The sequence below is a fragment of the Suncus etruscus genome, chromosome 16, assembly GCF_024139225.1.
Source record: "Suncus etruscus isolate mSunEtr1 chromosome 16, mSunEtr1.pri.cur, whole genome shotgun sequence".
Classification (NCBI taxonomy): domain Eukaryota; kingdom Metazoa; phylum Chordata; class Mammalia; order Eulipotyphla; family Soricidae; genus Suncus; species Suncus etruscus.
In genome coordinates, this window is record NC_064863.1 from 69,921,834 (window position 1) to 69,940,725 (window position 18,892).

The window sequence follows — 18,892 nt, forward strand, 5'->3', positions numbered from 1 at the left end:
TGTCATATTGAGGTAATTTTCACTAGAATGTTTTAAGCCAAGAAAACACTGCATGGGACACAATATATTCTTTGAGTGCATTCCTTGTCTACTCCCCAAATCAAAAATGCATAGTCCATGGAGAACAGAATTGGACTTTTAGTAATGAAGCTAATGTGGTATATGTAGATGTTAGTTTGTAATCTTGGATACCTGAAACATATATCATGATTATTACTTTCATAAAATATCATTGTATACATAAACTAACTATATACAAATATTTTCACAAATATCTTTTGTTTGTTTGTTTGTTTTTGTTTTTGGGTCACACCCGGCAGTGCTCAGGGGTTAGTCCTGGCTCTACACTCAGAAATTGCTCCTGGCAGGCTCCAGGGACCACCTGGGATGCCGGGATTCGAACCACCGTCCTTCTGCATGCAAGGCAAACACCTTACCTCCATGCTATCTCTTTGGCCCCACAAATATCTTCTTAATTAATCTATAGCCTTTAAAATGTGTAGTTTTGTTGCATTAAATAATTAGGTGGATGATGACAAAAATAGAAAAGCAGTAGCACTATGTTCAACTTAAGTAAAGCTGATCTGTTGGTTTCCATTTGATTTTAATTACTGTCCAACTAAATCATACTTCATTCACCAAGCACTATCCAGAAACCACTGCTCTGTTTACTGCTCAGCAATAGTTACCAGGATTGACAACATAGATACCTGAAATATTTACATAGTGTTTATGCAATCTCTCTTCATTGCCCAGTAAACGAACTGGTTTTCAAGGTTTGACTCCTTGCCAGAGTTATCTAGACCTAAATTTTATAAGGCAAGAATTTACCCCAGAGTTCAAAAATTGAAAAACAGGGTGGAGGAGTTAGTGGTGATCATTTGTAGTCAAAGAAAGCTGTTTGCCTTTCTGTGGGCACATATCCAGGGGAAATTTAAAATTACTTCCTTTGGGCCAAAGAGATAGTATTGCAGGTAAGTAAACCTTACCACAACCAGCCCAAGCTCAATTGCCCATAGGACATATAATCCTCTGAGCACCACCAGGCATGTGACCCCTGTTCACAAGAGTCAGGTATAAGCCATGATCATGACTGGATGTGACCCCAAAATCAAAATACATGAACAAGTAAATAAAATAAAGATAAAATTACTCCCTCGGGGGGAAAAACAGCAACAGAAAAACCCTAGAATTCATGAAACAAATATAAAAAAATAAAATTAGCTTCCAGTGGTGTTACAGTTTCTACATCTTTGCCTGATCATTATTTTTAAGAATCATCAACATACAGAAGTAATTTTAATTTACCCTCTTAAAATTTTATGTGGCACATCTGAGCAGTTACCCTGAAAATATGTAGGGTGAAAGGCAAATGCTTGCAATCTTGCTAATGACCAGATCTTGGGTTGTTGAGGTAACAAATAAAATAACTTCTTTCCATTGAGTACATTTTAGCTTCAGATAGTGGAAGCTCCAGATATTCAGTGACCTCTTCAATCCACAGTCCCATTGCCAATTAGCTCCCCAATTGCATTTAGGGATAGGTTTTGGTATGAAAGAGAGGCAAAATCAAGCAGAAGTTTGAAAGGGGAAAAATGTAGAAAGGAATAGGAACTTAAGAGCTGAGCAGCAGGGCCGGATAGGTAACACAGAGGTAGGGTATTTGCCTTGCATGCAGCCAAACCAGGACACATGGGGGTTCAAATTCCAAGATTCCATCTGGTCCCCCAAGCCTTCTAGGAGTGACTTCCGAGCACAGAGCCAGCAGTCACCCCTGAGCTGAGCGCCGCAGGGTGTAACCCTAGAACAAAACAAAACAAACAAAATAGTTGAGCAGTGAAAGAATAGGAGGGAACCACATATTCTATAACATTTCAACTAACCCTTACTGATTAGAACTCGATGGTAAAACTTCTGGGAAAATAAAGGCAGATATTAGTGAAAATTTAAATTGAGGAACCAGAACAATACTAGAGCATGCTGCCTGCCTTCCCTGTATGCAGCCAATTCATGTTATTATATCTTGAATACCCCCCAAATGGTCCCAGAGTCAGGAATGATCTCACAGCCCAGAGCTCAAAGTCAAGAAAGGAAGGAGCCTTGAGCACTGTTATGAGTGATTCAAAAAACAAAAAAAATCATTAAAGTGGGGCAGAAGCGGTGGCACAGCATTAGGGCATTTGCCTTGCACGTGCCTGAACTAGCACAGACCATGTTCCATTCCCCAGGGTCCCAAATGGCTCCCCAAGCCAGGAGCAATCATTTCTGACCGCATAGCCAGAAATAACCCCTGAGCGTCACTGGGTGTGGCCCCAACACAAACAAACAAACAAAAAATTCATTAAACTTATGATACAACAGCTAGAACAAGAATAAATTTTACTACTTAGTGTTAAAGCTTAGAAACACAAGAAACGGGGCCGGGCGGTGGCGCTGGAGGTAAGGTGCCTGCCTTACCTGCGCTAGCCTAGGAGACGGACGGCGGTTCGATCCCCCGGCGTCCCATATGGTCCCCCAAGCCAGGAGCGACTTCTGAGCGCATAGCCAGGAGTAACCCCTGAGCGTTACCGGGTGTGGCCCAAAAACCAAAAAAAAAAAAAAAAAAAAAAAAAAGAAACACAAGAAACAATTACCTGTGGATTTTATTTTTAAAGACAAGAATCAGACAATAGGTTTCTGTGTACAAAAATGACTAATTTTTAGAATGAGATAAATCTGATGATAACAAGAAATTATCTTGGGGTCTGAAATGCATTATTAGCATGCAAGAGCCCCATATTTAATCCTGACTCATTATGGAATTCCAAGCATTGCCCTGGAGTGACCCAGTAGAAATATGCCAGGTTTAGCCACTGAGCAATACTGGGTGCAACAATAAATGAATAAATAAATAAATATAGACGCAATGATTAAGGAAGCATATTGCCTGAACTGCCTTCAAAAGGAAACCTAGTAGGACAGTGGGTAGATATTAGAGGCATGCAAGGATGCTACAGAAAACATTCTAGTCACAGGAGCAACAGCATCCAAGGAGACATTTCCATAATTCAAATCACTAGGATTCAATTACTTGTCAGTGGCCAAAAGTTTTTGCATGTTATAATTCAAGCATAGCACAAGACAATCTACCAGAATTAAAAGCATTGTTAACAGTCTGTGTGGTAGGCATGGTAGGAATAGTAAATTCTCACAACACAATAAAAAGTAGATAGTTTTGTTTTGTTCGGTTTTAATTTGTTCTAGTTTTTATTTTAACACCATGATTTACCAAATTGTTCACAATGCAGTCATTTTAGGAATTACGCTAGTGTAGCTATACCTTCCACTAGATACAATTTTTTTGCAGACACAAAAATCTTTACTTCATATTGCTCATTACAACACAAAAGAAAATGGTCCTATAAAATCTTAAATCAACATAGATCAATTTGAAATGATTGTCATATATCTCCATAGTATTATAAAAGTAAGTGTCTGGAGATTTAGAGGATTGTAGTTTGATATTAGCTGAGTCTTTTGAACTACCTTAGGAGACAGAGACAGAGACAGGGAGATTACTATGTAACTTTCCCATAAGATTTTCTGTGATACTCCTGGGCTTACACAACAGAATATGAAGGTGGCTATGTAGCTTGGAAGTTTGATAAGGCCAAGATATGGAGTTAGGCCCTTTCTGTCAGAAGGTGTCAGAAAACATGCCCTTCCATTTTGAGAAGGCCACAGTGGTCAGTCTGGACTGAAAAACCTGTGAAATATAGGCAGACATTATTCTCTTTTGAAACATGGTGGCCTACCTGGGCCATTTTTTCTGTCAGGAAGGCAAGGGATGCTGGGGTTTTCAATAGCGCAGTGAGTACATGAGGGCTCACTATATTTCATTTTAGAAGGAAACACCCAGATATTTCACTCACATAGTTTGATCTCACCTGAGAAGATTAAGCAGAGTAGAAAGTTCTAGTATAGTGGAGTATATTTGTAAAAATGGCAAAACTAATGTCACTTAGTTACATAATTTTTGGTGTAAATATTTATTATAGAGCAGAATGTAAAAGAGCATTAAGAGCTATAATTATTTTATAACATGACATTTTATTTGTAAGTGAATAAGGTATGTCAAAAATCTATGTATTTATACGGATATAATTTAAAATATTTTATTTATTAGGCATAGAAAAAGAGAAAGGAAAATAATAATGTTGCTTTTACTTGAGCTCTCTGACTAAAAGTGATATGAAATGATATAAAATATTGTTTCCATCATAAAGGAATAAATATGATTATGTTTATTGAGTCTCCTTTTATTTTAATGCCATTAAATTGTGACCCTCGGATCAATGGGATAGACTTGAGTATTCAGAGAATATTCCCCAGATATACAATCAATTAATCTTTGATAAAGAGTCAAGTATTGAAAAATGGAGCAAGGAAAGCCTCTTCAACAAGTGGTGTTGGAAAAACAACAAACTCAAACCTCCGTCTAACACCATGCACAAAGGTCAAGCCCAAATGAATTAAAGGCCTTGATATCAGACCTGGAACCATAAGGTATATAGAAGAAAACATAGGTTAAAAAAAAAAGAAAGATAATAAAAGAAACTCTGTGGCATTGAGACTAAAGGCATATTCAAGGAAAAATACCACTGTCTAAACAAGTGGAGCAGAAATAAACAAATGTGACTACATTAAACTAAAAAACTTCTCCACCTCAAAAGAAATAGTGACTAGAACACAAAGGCTGCCATAGAAAGGGAGAAACTATTCACCCAATGTCCCTCAGATAAGGGGCTAACATCTAAGATATACAAGATGCAGACAGAACTTAACAATAAAAAAAAATACAAACATCTGGGGCCAGAGCGATAGCACAGAAGTGGAGTATTTGCCTTGCATGATGCTGACATGGGAAAGGCTCGAGTTCAATCTCTGGCATCACATATGATCCCTCATGCCTGCCAGATGCAACTTCTGAGAGCAGAGCCAGGAGTAACCCCTAAGCACCAGTTTGTGTGATCAAAACTCTCCAAAATCTAAACCCATCAAAAATGGGATGAAGAAATGAACATACACTTCCTCAAAGAAGAAATACAAATGGTAAAATGACACATAAAAGAATGCTCCATATCACTAATCATCAGGGAGATGTAAATCAAAACAACGAGGTAACATCTCATGTCACAGAGACTGGCAAACATTACAAAGAACAAGAACAATCAGTGCTGACTGGGATGTGGGGAGAAAGGAACTCTCATTCACTGCTGGTGGGAATGCCATTTAGTCCGCCTTTATGGAAAATACTATGGAGATTCCTCAAAAAACTGAAAATTGAGCTATGATCCAGCTATACCACTCCTAGGGATAAACCCTAGAAATCAAAAAATACAATACAAAAATGCCCTCTATTTTCCTATGTTCATTGCTCTATTTACAATAGTCAGAATCTGGAAAGAACCCATATGCTAGACAACAGATGAGTGGCTAAAGAAACTGTGGTACATAGACACAATGGAATATGATGAAGCCATCAGTAAAAATAAAGTCATGAAATTTTTTCTATATATGGATGGTTATGGAAACTATTATGCTGAGTAAAATAAGTCATGAGGAGAGAGATAGACAGAGAATAGTCTCACTCATCTGTGGAATTTAAGAAAAATAAAATACAGAATGGCAATAGTACCCAAAGACAATAGAGATGAGTGCTGGAATGACCGGCCTATGACATGAAGCTTACCACAAAGAGTGGTGAGTGCAGTTAGAGAAATTACTTCATTATCTACTATCATGACATTGGTGGTGAGTAAGAGAAAGAGAATGCCTGTCTTAAGGGCTGGCAAGGTGGCGCTAGAGGTAAGGTGTATGCCTTGCAAGCGCTAGCCAAGGAAGGATTTTGGTTTGACCCCCTGGCATCCCATGTGGTCCCCCCCCAAGCCAGGGGCAATTTCTGAGAGCTTAGCCAGGAGTGACCCCTGAGCATCAAACAGGTTTGGCCAGAAAAACAAACAAAAAAAAAAAGAATGCCTGTCTTGAAGACAGTCAGGAGGTGGGGGAGATGGGGGGCATTGGTGGCGGGAAGTTTGCACTGGTGAAGGGATTATTTATTTTATGACTGAAACTCAAGTACAAACATACTTTTAGCCATAGTGATTAAATAAATATATAATAAAAAGTGAAAATAAATTAAAAACAGAGGTAAATAGACAAACATCATCATTGCTAATAAATGTGGCAAGTCAGGTGGGATTGATTTTGTGTAAATAATCAGTAATATCTTCACTGAATGGGGCTGGTGCAAGAGAATAGTGGAAAAAACATTTGTTTTGCCTTTAGCCAACCTGTATTCAGTCCCTAGCATCCAATATGGTCCTCAAGCACTTTCAGGAGTAATTCAGGAGGAGAGTCAGGAGTAACCTTCGGCATTGTTCAAAATGCCCAAAGACACCAGTGTGGCCCAGAAACAACAAAAACAAATGTATGGTTTAAGGTACTTGTATTGATTATGGCCAATTACAATTCAAATTTTTGCATCATATATACTCTCCAGAGCACCAACAGAAGTGATCTTTGATGACAGAGCCAGGAGTAAGCGCTGAGCACCACTTTTTGTGTCACTCACAAAACAAACAAAAAACATGAGATAGAATAAGAAAATGTGAACTTCTTAAAACCAGAAGGAATATTAATCCCTATTTATTTCAGCAACTATGAATTATATATAATATAAATATTTTTTTAAAAAATTAGCTTTAAATATCTTCATTATATTTTCTTATATTTGAGACAACTAAAATTTCTACAAATTATGTTATAATTTATATATATATATATATTTACAAGAGAAAGAAACTTATTATTACTTATTGAAAATGTTCAGATTAGGGGCCAGAGAGATAGCATGGAGGTAAAGTGTTTGCCTTTCATGCAGAAGGTAGGTAGTTTGAATCCCGACATCCCATATTGTTCCCTGAGCCTGCCAGGAGCGATTTCTGATCATAGAGCAAGGAGTAACCCCTCAGCGCTGCTGGGTGTGACCCAAAAACATAAACAAAAAAAAAAAACAAACAAAAAAATTCAGATTATGTGGGGTAGTTGAGACTTTTAGAAAGCATTTACTTTTCAAAAATATTTTATCATTCCCTACTTCCCTCTTGATCTCTCAAAAAGGGTCCCACATAAACTTACTATGCCTATGGTCCATCTCTGTTCCAAGTTCTCAAGCATACAAACCATTTAAATTGGCTCTGTTTGAGCCCAGCAGATGCAGTCTTAGGAGTATGATAAGTATATAATCACTCCAAGACTTATCTCTTACTATTATTTTTCTCTAAATATTTGACTTACCTAAAATCCAGCTTTACACTCAAAGTTAAATGAAGCCCAGTTTACCATCTCCAGCAAATTTTCCATCTCTCACTTATTTCCTACTTTGAAATGACAGCAAATTTTGAGCACAGTCCACAAAATGTAACTAAATAATATAGTACTATTTCATTTTTTGTTCCTTATCCCATGTTTACTTCGTAGGTTTATGTACTAAAATGTAAGTTATTCAAAGCCAACAAGACATTTTTCTTATGTATTTTCCTTACAACTATAATGCAGTCTTATATAACTATACAATAATACTTGTTGGTGAGAAGTTTTAATTTTTTTCATTTTTTTGCTTGTTTGGGGGGTCACATCCAGCAATGCTCAGGTCTTACTCCTGGTTCCATGCTTAGGGATTATTCATTTCTAATAGTGTTTGGGGGCAATATGGAGGTACCAAGGAGGGAACTCCTTGGGTTAATTGCATAAAAGCAAGACCAGTCTCTGCTGTATTCTCTCCTGCCCCTGATGAGAACTTTTTCAGAAAATAAATGGAAATAGAAAATTTAATACTTTCAAAGACATGTGCATATACACCTACATATGATTTTATTGTCAAAAGGAGATGTCAACTTAATTATTTACTAACATTTAAATTTTATGTTTGCTCTTATTTATAATAGTAGGACTGTATTTACTTCACTTTGTAAAATTATAATGGTCAATGTTTAAAATCCCACATGCCACTCTTTGTCAGTGGCAATGACTGGCTGCCACAACTAATATTCAATGGCATTATAGGGGCTGGAGCAATAGCACAGCAGAAGGGCATTTGCTTTGCATGCAGCTACCCAAGACGACCTTGGTTTGTTCCCCAGCATCCCATATGATCCCCTGAGCCAGGAGATTTCTGAGCACATAGCCAGGAGTAACCCCTGAGCATCACTGGTTGTGGTCCACCCCCCCCAAAAGTCAATGGCATTATAAAAGGAAAAGCATATTGTTAAACAATCACTTAATAGACAAAGCAGATACAAGATACAGACATACTACCATCATCCTAAGTCTTGAAGTACCTTTCGTTAAATAATTACAAATCCTCTTTATATCAAGTAAGTCAGATGACCAATCAAAAATTTTAATACTATAGTTTATTCCTTCAGAGAGGAGGCATCTAAAGATAACATTTTGAAATAATTCTGAAATAATTAAACATTATTTAATAAAACATTTTGATATAATAAAAAGATAAAATTCTGAAATAATTCTGAAATAATAAAACATTCTTTAATAAAACATTCTGATATAATAAAAAGATAACATTCTGAAATAATTTAACATATTCAGATCTTGATACTGTAGCTTTCATCAAAAACAAAAACACAGTGCTATAAAATATTTGAGTAATATTGACTAATAATCATAAATGTTTATACCACCAAATGTCAATGTCCATCCAACATTGACTACAAGGCCATTTTTCCAATTCTGATAGCCCATCCCATCTCCAACTGGATAAACACAGGTTTGATGTCAGAGTCTGAGATTATATTTTCAATGGACAGTTTTCTTTCTTCCTTCCCTCCATTCTTCCTTCCTTCCTTCTTTTCTTCCTTCCTTCCTCCTTTCCTTCCTCCCTCTCTTTCTTCCTTCTATCCTCCCTACCTCTCTCCCTTCTGTTCTCTTTTTGCCTTCCTCCCTTCTTCCCTTTCTTCCTCTCTCCTTTCCTTCCTTCCTCCCTACCTTTCTCTTCCTTTCTCCCTCCTTCCCTCTCTTTTTTCATTCCTTCCTTTCTTCCACCCTCCCTCCCTTTCTTCTATCTTCTCTTCCATTCTCCCTCCTTTCCTTCCTTCCTCCCTCCCTTCCTTCCTTCCTTCCTTCCTTCTTTCCTTCCTTCCTTCCTTCCTTCCTTCCTTCCTTCCTTCCTTCCTTCCTTCCTTCCTTCCTTCCTTTCTTTTTTTTTTTTTTTTTTTTTTTTTGGTTTTTGAGTCACACCCTGTGACGCTCAGGGGTTACTCCTGGCTATGCGCTCAGAAGTTGCTCCTGGCTTCTTGGGGGACCATATGGGACGCCGGGGGATCGAACCGCGGTCCGTCCTAGGCTAGCGCAGGCAAGGCAGGCACCTTACCTCCAGCGCCACCGCCCGGCCCCTTTCCTTCCTTTCTTATCTTTCTCTTTCCTTACCACACATGAGAGAAATCATCTGGTATTTGTTTTCTCTTTGTGACTTGCTTCACTTGGTATGTCGTACATACCAAAGTCATACATGTTGTAACAATTGACTACATCTTCACCTTTCCTTGCCTCTAGTTTCTGCATCTTGGAGTTAGAAAGTTATTTTCTTTGTCATGTCAGATATGAAATCATAGTGTTGTTAGAATGAAGATTAAATTTATTATTCTTGTACATTATAAAAGCTAATTGCTTTTATAATGATGCTATTAATAATCTATGTAACTAATATTTCTAGTTTATTTGAAAGCTGAATTCAAAAATTTCAAGCATGATTGTCTATTTGGCATTAACTTCAAGAAGGAGCAGATAGTTCCAGCATTAAAATTATTTCTTTACTTCTCAAAAATGTTATTTTCTTATAACTATTATCCTACAACTAGAATCACATTGTGATTCTTTATCCCTCATCTGTCAACGGACACATGAGCTGTCTCCAGATCTTGACTACTGTATCCCTGAAATAAAAATAGGCTTATATATATTTTTAAATTGGTATGTTGGTGAAAAGGAATCTAGGATTGAAGTTTATAGATTACAAGGTATTGTTTGCCTAACAAGATACGTTTTAATTTTTGTTTTTGGTTATTTTTTTGGGGTTTTTTTGTTGTTGTTTTTTGTTTTTTGTTTTTTTGGCCATATGTAATGATGCTCAGAAATAAGTCCTGGATCTGCAATCAGGAATTACTCCTGGTGGTCCCAGAGGACCTAAGAGTGTCAGGGAACAAATCCAGGTTGGTCACATGCAGAGTACTGGCCTTCTCGGCTTTTTTTTCCCCAGGCAAGAGCGTGAACAAAGTCTCCCACTATCACAAATTATGCAGCGAGTTTCTCACATTTGGGGAAATCGAAGGGTCAGCACATCTGGAGTCCAATGGACAAGCCTCACCCTGGGGAAACCACCTTCATGGTATCTCCCCTGCCAGGTAAGTATGTCTTATCAGCTTTTTAACCATTTAAATAAACACCACGGTGCTTTCCATAAACAATAAACCAGTTTGAATTTGACAAACAGTAAATTCTGGTTCCCTTTTTTTCTATATCTCTACCAAAAGTATGGTCTTGAAAATATAAGAAGATGGCATTTCCAAGTCTTTTTTGAGAGTTCTATTACTTATAATTCAATTCATCCTCACAGGAAGATAATCAAATACGGTAACATAGGTGACTTTATCTTGTTATTTTAAAAAGAATGTTGTTGCTGGCATTATTATCTGTTTCCATCCTTTGCATCATTGTCCTAAATTTATGTCAATTGAGTTTTAGTCACTTTCAGTCCAGGATTTGTTTGCTACTAGTGTTTTTCTTTCTGGTTTCTACCCTTACTTTCTAATTTAGCTCTGAAATTAGAGCAGAGCCCTAACAAGAGATTAATCTACCAACTTAACATCTTATCCTTCTACTTGTTACTTTGCCATGGATGTAACAGTTGATCATTAAAATGTAAAGATGGATATGGGTTAATTTCTTTGGATAAAGACATGCATAATAATCGATTTACTCATAATTTCACTTCTTAAGTATTTTCTGTGTTCTCTTGGCATGGACTCTTCAATGTTCCTTTACAAACCTCCATGGTCATTTTATAAAAATGGGCATAGAAGTAATATATCTCAGCATAATAAAGGCCATACACTATAAACCCACAGCTAATATCATTTTTAGTGGTGAAAAACAAAATATTTGTATTTAAAATTAGGAACAAGAAAAAGCTGTCTTCTATCACATCTATTTATTTTAGAGTTATAGGTCTTAGTCAGAGAAAATAGACAAGAAGAACAGTAATTCAAACCAGTAAAGAGGTAAAATTAACATTATTTTGAAGGTTGTATGATCATATAGAAAGCTCTAAATACCATTAACATACTATTAGAAACAATTGATGAGTAAAAAGTCAGTTGGTTGCAAAATAAAAAAATATCAATTTGTGGCACTTCTAAATACAAATACTGAATAAGACAAAGAAGAAATGTAAAAAGCCATCCTATATACAACTGTATCAAATAATTAAGAATAAATTTCAGGGTCCTGACTGGTGGCCCAAGTTGTAGGGCATTTGCCTTGCTATGTGATAACCTAGAACAAACTGTAGTTTGAGCCAGGAGAAATTTCTGAGCACATATCCAGGAGTAATCCCTGAGCATCACTGGGTGTGGCCCAAAAACCAAAAAAAAAAGGATAAATTTCAAATGAAAGACCAGTATAATGAAATGAGTAAGATAAGATTGAATCTCATGAAAAAATATACTATGAAAAAATAATAAAACTTTAGGAACTATAAAGACATACATGGGTGAGAAGAATGAATGCATTCAAATGTATATTATACCAAAAACAATATGAATTTAATGCACTCTCAATGAAATTTCCAAGAACATTTTAAAAGAAACTAGGAAAAAATGCCAAGGTTCTATGGAAATTACATCAAATACTTACAAAAAATTGAAAAAAAAATTGAACTATCATGTTATCTGACCTCAAACTATATTGTTAAGGAACAGTAGTTGGAATTGTGTAGTACTAGACTAAAGTTAGAAATATGCATCAATGGTTAGAATTAAAATTAAGAAAAAAGGAAATTACATGATTTTATATTGAATTTATAACTAAATATCTAAAAGAAGAGACTTCAGGTAGTGTTGTGCTGTGAGAAAGGGAGATAGATTTATAAACTCCTGAATGAGGTCCCGCCTATCAGAGGTCAATGCCAGGAGTGGGGAGGAAAGGTAGGGGAGCCACCATTAAGATGTTAGATCAGGAGGCAAAGTTTTCAGCTGAGGAATTCAGAGATAAGAAGGAAGGAGAATACATAAAACTCAAAGATATGGGACAGCATACAGTGAGATTCACTTTAAAGTGAAAATGTCTACACATTTCAAGAAACACAAAGAATTTTATTGTCAAAGACAGGGTGTTCCAATGCATTGACTAAGGTTTCTTCTTGAAGATCAGAAAATTGCTAATAAACACACTCCAAAAGAAATGGGAATAGGGGCTGGTGAGGTGGCGCTAAAGGTAAGGTGTATGCCTTGCAAGCGCTAGCCAAGGAAAGATCGCGACCACGGGCTATTTCTGAGCGCTTAGCGAGGAGTAACCCCTGAGCATAAAATGGGCGTGGCCCCCCCCCAAAAAAAAAGAAATGGGAATGAAGGAAGGTGTGATTGAAGTTTATCGGGATCAAACAGGGTTCATATTCTAGGGTTCAGATATACAGTTTTGTTCTTTACCTTCAATTCTTTTCATTTTAAAAATAGTTCTATTGTATATAATGTTAGCATTATAGATGTTTTATTTGCATATTTTTATTGTAATCAAAATGGATTACAAATCTTTCACAGTAATATTTTAGGTACATAGTGATATTGAATCAGGGGCCTTCCCACCACCAATGTTGTCCTTCCTCCACTCCTGTTCCCAGCATTCATCCCATATCCCCCTCTTTTATCCTCTAGGCTGCTATTATAAGTGTTTGGGACTTAGACTCAAGAGCAAGGGAAATGAGAGTAAACAATTAGGACTACATCCATCAAATTGAAATAATTTTTACAACACAATAAAGACAAAATAAAAACTCAGTCTATTGATTGGGGTAAGTGCTCATCATGTTTTTAATAATATATATATTATAATATATATAAAAAGCATATATATGAAGACTATATAGAAGATATACAGTTCAGCAATAAAAAATAATGCACTCAATATAGAAGTTACACAATTCAACAATAAAATAAATAATGCATTCAACCAAATGAGCACAAGATTGTAATAAATATTTACAGTTGACTAGTAAAAAATATGAAAAATATTTTTCATCACTTTTAGTAGCAGGGAAATACAATGAAGACCAGAATGAGATACCATCTAACATCTATAAGAATAACACATCAGGGGCCGGAGAGATAGCACAGTGGCGTTTGCCTTGCAAGCAGCCAATCCAGGACCTAAGGTGGTTAATTCGAATCCTGGCATCCCATGTGGTCCCCGGTGCCTGCCAGGGGCTATTTCTGAGCAGATAGCCAGGAGTAACCTCTGAGTACTGCCAGGTGTGGCCCAAAAACCAAAAATAATAATAATAATAATAATAATAATAATAATAATAATAATAATAATAACACATCAGGGGCTGGCGAGGCAGTGCTAGAGCTAAGGTGTCTGCCTTGAAAGCACTAGCCAAGGAAGGACCGCAGTTGGATCCTCAGCATCCCATATGGTCCCCCCAAGGCAGGGGCAATTTCTGACCGCTTAGCTAGGAGTAAGGAGGTAAGACATTTGCCTTTCATGCAGAAGATTGGTGGTTCAAATCCCAGCATCTCATATGGTCCCCTGTGCCTGCCAGGGGTGATTCTGAGCATGGAGACAGGTTGACCACTGAGCCCTGCCAGGTATGATCCAAAAACAAAACAAAACAAAACAAACAAAAATAGAATGACACATCAAAAGCATCAACAAGTGTTTGAGTAGCTGTGAAGAAAAAGGAAACTCATGGAGACTACTAGTGGGAAAGGAAAATGCAGAATCATTCTGGAATATGCTAGTGAAGAGACTTCTATATGATCTAGTACTCCCCTTTGGGTTATCTGTAAAATAATGCAAAAGTATTAGCACAAAATTCTACATTCACCCAATGTTTATATTGGATTTAGAACAGTTAAAATGTAGAAACAATTCAGGTGTGTAAAACAAAATAAATACATTATATTTATACAATTTATTATTTGAGTACTTTAATAGACTTTTTTATATCTGCAACAAAATATACTGCACTCAAGGTGATTATATAAAGCAAAATAATTCATAAAAATGATAAATCTTGGATTATTACACCAGCATTTATTATTAAGGATAAACAGGTGAAACAAAATAAATTATACTGGATGTATACATAGATATAGATGCATATAGATATAGATGTATATACATAATATACAAATTATATTGGATGTATGTATAGATATATATATCCAATATAATTTATTTTATTATATATATTTATATATAGTGGATGTTGACAATAGAATAAAAAATATTTCCTCAAGAAAGTGATGGGTGGGGGTCAGAGAGAACACAGTGATCAGGATGCTTGCCTTGTATATAGTTGACCCAGTTACAATCCCCATAACCCAATGACGCTGGGGGTTTACTCCTGGCTGTTGCATTAAGCCCTTTGGATAGGCTTGGATGGTGGTGGTGATGATGGAGGCCTTTCTCCTTCAGCCCAGGGCCACGTGTTTCCAACCCTGGCAGGTCTGCAGTTTCAGGTAGTGGCAAGAAAATCATCCACTGACAGGTTCCAGAAACTAACATCTTTATTTGCCCTGGCCAACATGTGTGGCCTACCATAACCATTTATGCATGCTATCCATGCTATCCATCCTTAGCTTGCCCTGCATCTTACCTTCTTTCAGCCATCTCTCCTCCTGCAGCTCCTCCAACTCCATCTGTGCAAATCCCCCTTTTGCGCCTGAGGCCAAACCTTTTGTAACCTTCCCAAGACCCCTCCCAGAAATGGGAGGGTCTTTCTTGTAGGTAAGCTTACACAAAGAATGAGGGTTGTGGTTTCACTGGCTATGCACTCAGAAATTGGGACCATATGGGACGCCGGGGTGGGGATGGGGGGTTGAAATGCGGTCTGTCCTAAGCTAGTATGCTCAAGGCAGATGCCTTATGCTTATGCCACCCCTCCAGCCCCTAGAGTGCTTTTTTTTTAATGTGTGAGTCCTCGACTTTGACTTCTACCACCAAAAATATAAAGAAAAAATTTAAAATTTAAATAAAATAGGCAACTGCCAAATCATTTAAAAAATACTTTGCTTAATTTAGGCACCATGATCTGAAAAGCTATCAATGATGAAATTTTAGGTATGTAGTGTTCCAATTCCAGTCGCACTACTAATATTAGCTCCTATCCACCAATATTCTGAGGTTCAATCTTCCACTCTCCCATCCATGATCTCACTTCCTTAACTGACACATTTTTTTGTTTGTTCATTTGTTTGTTTGTTTTTGGACCACACCTGGTGATGTTCAGTGGTTACTCCTAGCTCTGTTATCAGGAGTCACTCCTGGGTGAGCTTGAGGCATCACATGAGATACCAGATATTGAACCCAGGTTGGCCACAATCAAGGCAATTGCCTTACCTACTGTACTATTTCTCCAGCCCAACAGGTGCATTTTTAGGTCTAAGTATTTTAGTTTCTGTCCAATGTGTATGGCTAAGTTGTCTCTAGTGGTTCAAATACATACAGATACCTCACAACTCCTGGAGATTGCCCTATAACATGAAATCGTTTCTTCTTCTCTGGCCTTTCATTTCTGTCTGTGATATTTTACTTCTCAACTTGGCATTTATTCATGACAAAGAATAAAGATTCTAGGAGTACTGTGACAGTCTTGGAAAGAGAAGGTAGCTTAAAGAACTGAGAGAACTGAAAGGAGAAGGAAGAAATAAATCACAGTAAAAACTCAAATGGCCTATTGCGGTGTGTAATTGGGTCTCTATTATTAATTACAAAAGCCATTATGTTTTGTAGGCCAAGCACATCACACACATGATCTCATTTAATACTCAGAGCCCCCCCCCCTCCAGCATGTGTTTTTATCTGAAGAATAGTTCTGGGGTGGCTAAAGGCAACATGCAAACCACAATGGATTTAGAAGTGACTTAGGAGAGAGAATGTAGTCTGCATTTGGGATAAATTTGTCAAAAAAAAAAGTTGAGTCCCTCCTAAAGGCTATTCAGTCTGCCAATCCCTTTAGAACAGATTTCTAATTTTATCCAAACAAAACTCTGAAAAGGAGGTGTTGCTATTCATCTTCAAAGAAGAAACTGGGGTTTGGAAACCAATGTGAACCCTGGGCTTGTCTAATATAAACACCCTCAAAGGCATTAATGTGTGCTACTGAACTAAGCCAGATGTGATGCTAAGAACATGTACCTGGATTGAAATTGTAGTTGCAATATTTCTGTGGAGATCAAGATTCTGAGCTAATCGAATCAGAGAAATAGTATAGTAGTTAGGTTCTTGTCACTCTCACAGCTGAAATGGATTTGATCCCAGGCACCACATATATTTCCCTAGCACTACCAGAGTGTCCACTGAGTACAGAGCCAATAAAAAGCCCTAAGTAAGCCTGATGTGGTCCCCCAAACAAAATGATCCAGGACAAAGGCCACACACTTCTTCAGTTTGACTTTCGTTGGTTCCAACATCTATAAATGGCCTTTTGCTTCGTTTTCTTCCTCTGTGGAAGCGATTTCCACTGAAACTAAAGATAATACAGATAATACAAAGGATCAATGTGTGCCCAGGATTTAAGCATACGGAGCAGAGAGAAATTTTAGCTAATCATTTGATCATCCATTTTACAGGCAACAAAAGATGACTTTAGGGAGAAGTTCAGAATTACCAGGTCTTGGAGCCTGCTCTGGATTCTGACCTCTCCCAGAATCCTGAGGGTGGCTTCCCTGAACTAACATCCAAACTTCAAAAGGTGGTTTGAGAGGGTGTTAGCTTTTGTTTTTCCAGTATGATTGACTCCCACTGTTGTTGTTTAAAACCCCTAGGAGACATGCAAACTGAAGTAGGCATCCAGAATGCACAAGAATGAAGGAGAGCCAATCTTGGAGAGGCTGGAAGCACAGGTGTTAGCTCTGCCACGGGGAAAGACACTAGGATAATCTCTTCTTGGTTTTGTTTGGCTTCAGAAGTGGCCAGGAAGTTGATGAGTCTCTGCCCTCCTTCTGGCAGGGACTCAGTGTCCATGTTTCAGACGAGGATTTTTTTCTTCATTACCCCATCCCTCTTGAGTCTCCTTCGAGATTTCCTTTCTCCCCAGGTGCCCCCATACCTACTTCCTTGTCTATTCTTTCCCCTGCTGGTTTGATGGTCACGTCCCTCTGTGCTTCTCTCCAGACTAGAACCAGGCTGACAGTGAGAAGGGGCCTGGTATAGAGCGAGACTGACTTTGAACTGCACAGACCAGCTAGAGAACTCTCTCTCTCTCTCCCTCTCTCTTTCCCTCTCTCTCCTCTCTTCCTCTCTCTGTCTCTGTCTCTGCCTCTCTCTCCCTCTCTCTTTCCCTCTCTCTCCTCTCTCTTCCTTTCTCTGTCTGTCTCTGTCTCTCTGTTCTGTCTGTCTCTGTCTGTCTGTCTTTCTCTCCTCTCTCTTGTCTCTCTGTCTTTCCTCTCTCTCTCCCGCTCTCTTTCCCTCTCTCTCCTCTCTTCCTCTCTCTGTCTCTGTCTCTCTGTCTCTCTCTGTCTCTCCCTCTCTCTCCCTCTTTCCCTCTCTCTCCTCTCTCTTCCTGTCTCTGTCTCTGTTCTGTCTGTCTGTCTTTCTCTCCTCTGTCGCTCTTTCTCTCCTCTCTCTGTCTCTCTGTCTTTCTCTCCTCTCTCTCCCGCTCTTTCCCTCTCTCTCCTCTCTTACTCTCTCTGTCTCTGTCTGTCTGTCTCTGTCTCTGTTCTGTCTGTCTCTGTCTCTCTGTCTTTCTCTACTCTCTTTGTCTCTCTGTCTTTCTCTCCTCTCTCTCCCTCTTTCCCTCTCTCTCCTCTCTTCCTCTCTCTGTCTCTGTTCTGTCTGTCTCTGTCTCTCTGTCTTTCTCTCTCTCTGTCTTTCTCTTCTTCTTCTTCTTCTTCTTCTTCTTCTTCTTCTTCTTCTTCTTCTTCTTCTTCTTCTTCTTCTTCTTCTTCTTCTTCTTCTTCTTCTTCTTCTTCTTCTTCTTCTTCTTCTTCTCTCTCTCCTCTCCTCTCCTCTCCTCTCCTCTCCCCTCCCCTCTCCTCTCCTCTCCTCTCCTCTCCTCTCCTCTCCTCTCCTCTCCTCTCCTCTCCTCTCCTCTCCCCTCCTCTCTCTCTCTCTCTCTCTCTCTCTCTCTCTCTCTCTCTCTCTCTCTCTCTCTCTCTCTCTCTCTCTCTCTCTCTCTCTCTCTCTCTCTCTCTCTCTCTCTCTCTCTCTCTCTCTCTCTCTCTCTCCCTCTCTCCGCTCTCTCTCTCTCCCTCTCCACACGCACACGCACGCACGCACACACATACACACACATCCACAATTCAAAACTCCGAACGACCGCAGCGCGGCGGCTCGCTCGGAAAAAAAGCGAGCGAGCGAGCGAGCGAGCGAGAGAGCGAGAGAGCCAGCGAGCGCCCTCCGGACTGCGGCGCGCACCCTCGCGCAGTCCCAGCCCCCGAAACAGCGCTAAGTCCAGCCAGCCGTTCCAGGCCCGACACTTGGGGACGACTGTTGGCCAACAGAGAGGAGAGAGAGAGGGAGGGCTCGGGATCAGACGCTGGAGCACCGGGGCCAAGACCCTCCGAGCTGAGCTCCTGCTGGGCGCCAGAAGAGCGGACCAGAAGCCGGGAGA

At 38.7% G+C, this 18,892-nt stretch overlaps 1 non-coding gene and 1 pseudogene across 1 annotated transcript; one reads left to right on the plus strand and one right to left on the minus strand.

Annotated features, from left to right (window-relative positions):
* Positions 1-10,315: 10,315 nt before the first annotated feature.
* LOC126032805 (U1 spliceosomal RNA) lies at positions 10,316-10,471 on the minus strand. Its single transcript, XR_007503998.1, has one exon. It is a non-coding gene; the product is annotated as a U1 spliceosomal RNA (small nuclear RNA).
* A 1,812-nt stretch (positions 10,472-12,283) lies between these two features.
* On the plus strand, positions 12,284-12,736 carry LOC126032200 (small ubiquitin-related modifier 1-like; annotated as a pseudogene).
* Positions 12,737-18,892: the final 6,156 nt, after the last annotated feature.